At 38.0% G+C, this 2,878-nt stretch overlaps 1 protein-coding gene across 1 annotated transcript in view; it reads left to right on the top strand.

Annotated features, from left to right (window-relative positions):
- The window catches only part of Efcab13 (EF-hand calcium binding domain 13), a 103,217-nt gene that overhangs the window by 60,796 nt on the left and 39,543 nt on the right, over window positions 1–2,878 (top strand). The gene's annotated exons all lie outside the window — the stretch shown is intronic.

Below are 2,878 nucleotides of genomic sequence, written 5' to 3'. Positions count from 1 at the left end.
GTATGTCTGTTAAACATCCAAGAAGGTTAGTTCCACCAGTCTGGTACTTTTAATTACCATGTGCCATGTAGATAAAGCTTGGGTAAAGACCAATTGTTCTCAGATAAACCTTGCCTAGACATATATTTCTTGATGTGGTATGTATAATTTGGCAGTAGGTTGTTGGACTAATATGGTTACCTCTGGTTTTAAAACTAGCTAGGCATTATTTATCTCTTGCATTGTCTAACCCCTCCATCATGGTTTCCCCAATTAAGGTGCCCCCATTTTTCCCCTTTCTCCCTTCTCCCTTAATAATACCCTTCTCCCATAGTCCCACCTCTCTTGAGCTCCTTTTTTCCCTTTATCCCCTAGGTTCCTTGTATACCCTTCCCTCCCCTTTCCCTTAAACTAATCCAATTTTTATACCTATATCCCCTATTAACACATGTTTCCTACTGTTCTTCTCTCTCAGGTTCTTTCTTTTTCTTTACCTTCCTGGTTCCTTTCCATTATCCTGGTTCCTGTAGTTATGTCTGGTTACATACTTATCAGGATTTGGTTCCACATATGAGGGAGAACATACGTTCATTTTTTTTCTGAATCTGTGTTACTACACTTAATATAACAGTTTCTAGTTCCATCCATTTACCTGTGAATTTCATGATTTCATCTTTCTTTACTGCTGAGTAAAACTCCATCATATAAATGAACCACATTTTCATTATCCACCTCGTCAATTGAGGGACACTTAGGTTGCTTCCATCTCTTAGCTATTGTGAAAAGAGCAGCAACAAACATGGATGTACAAGTGTGTCTGCAATAGGATGAGTTCTTTAGGTATATGCCAAGGAGTGGTATAACTGGGTCAAATGGTAGGTTCATTTGTAGGCTATTTTTTTTTTTTTGGTCTTTTTGAGATAGGGTCTCCCTGTAGCCCCAGCTGTCCTGGAACTCACTACGTAGACCAGGATGGCCTTGAACTCTCAGAGATCAGCCTGCCTCTGCCTCCCGAGTGCTGAGATTAAAGGTGTGCACCACCACATATGTAGTTTTTTAAGAGTCTTCCACACTGCTTTCCTTAGTGGTTGAAAAAGTTTGCAGCCTCACCAGCAGTGGATGAGCATTCCCCTTTCCCCACATCCTCTCCAACATTTGGTATCATTTGTTCTCTTGATCTTAGGCAGTCTGACTGGGGTAAGATCAAATCTTAAAGTGATTTTAAGTTGCATTTCCCTAATTATTAGTGATGTTGAACATCTTTTAAGATGCTTCTTAGCCCATCGTTACTTCTTCTTCTGAGAACTCTCTGTTCAGCTCCTTAGCTCATCTTTTAATTGGGCTACTTCCTGTCTTGATTCTCTATTTTTTGAGTTTGTTATATATTCTGGATGGTAAACCTCTGTCAGATGTGTCGCTGGTGAAGATTTTCTCCCATTCTGTGGGTTTTCTCCTCAGTTCCCTGGTTGCCTCCTTTGATGTAAAGAAGCTTTTTAGTTTAATGAGATCCCATTTGTTGATTCTTTCCCTGTTTCCTGAGCAATTGCTGTCCAGTTTAGAAAATCCTTTCCTACACCTTTATCTTGTAGATTTTTCCCAATGTTTTCTTCTAACAGTTTCAGAGTGTCAGGCTTTACATTGAGGTCTTTGATCCATTTGGAATTGACTTCTGTGCAAGGTGAAAGATAGGGGTTTAGTTTCATTCTTCTACAGGTGGAGATCCAGTTTTGCCAGCACCATTTGCTGAACATGCTGTCTTTCCTCCAGTGAATATTCTTGGTCCCTTTGTCAAATATCAGGTGGCCGAAATTGCATTTTCTCAAATTTGGGTCTTCAATTTTGTTCCATTGCTCTAGGGGTCTATTTTTGTGTGAGTACCATGTTGTTTTTATGACTATAGTTCTATAATACAGCTTAAAATCTGGTATAGTAATCACCCTGACATTGCTCTTAGTGCTCAGGGTTGTTTTGGCTATCTGAGGTCTTCTGTGCTTCCTTATTAACCTTAGGATTTTTTTTCCAATTCTGTGAAAAATGTCATGGGGCTTTTGATTGGCATTTCATTGAATGTATAAATGGCTTTTGGTAGGATGGTCATTTTCATAATATTAGTTCTTCTAATCCATGAGCATGGGAGACCCTTTGATCTTCTGATGTCTTCCTCAATCTCTTTCTTTAAAGATTTAACATTTTCATTGTAGAGTACTTTAATGTCTTTGGTCAGGTTTTATTCTGAGATATTTTATTTTTGTGTCTATTGTGAAGGGGAGTGTTTCCATTTATTCTTTCTCTGATTGCTTGTTATTGGTATAGAAAGGCTACAGACTTTTGTAGCTTAATTTTGTAACCTGCCACTTTACTGGACGTGTTAATAATTTCTAGTAGTTTTCTGGTGGAATTTTTGGCACCTCTTAGATATAATATCATATCATCTGCAAAAAGGGATAATTTGATCTCTTCTTTTCCAATTATTACTCCTTTAATTTCCTGCTCTTGTCTTATTGCTCTTGCAGGAGTTTCAAGCATTATGTTAAAGAGAAGTGGAGATAGTGGACAGCCTTGTCTGGTTCCTGATTTCAATGTGAATGCTTCAAGTTTTTCTCCAATTAGAACGATGTTGGCTGTGGGTTTGTTATATATGGCTTTAATTAGGTTGAGGTAAGTTCCCTCCAGTTTAATTTCCTCTAGGACTTTGAATATAAATGTATTTTGAATTTTGTCAAAGGCCTTCTCTGCATCTATTGAGATGACCATGTGGTTCTTGTCTTTGAGCCCATTTATATGATTTATGACATTTATTGACTTACATATGTTGAACCATCACTGTATCTCTGGGATAAAGCTGACTTGATCATGGTGGATGATCTTTTTGATGTGTGTCTGTATGCAGTTTGCAAGT

This window comes from Nannospalax galili, unplaced genomic scaffold (genome assembly GCF_000622305.1).
Source record: "Nannospalax galili isolate Female #2095 unplaced genomic scaffold, S.galili_v1.0 scaffold1128, whole genome shotgun sequence".
In the NCBI taxonomy this organism is placed as follows: Eukaryota; Metazoa; Chordata; class Mammalia; order Rodentia; family Spalacidae; genus Nannospalax; species Nannospalax galili.
This window is presented reverse-complemented; position numbering and strand designations above follow the sequence as displayed.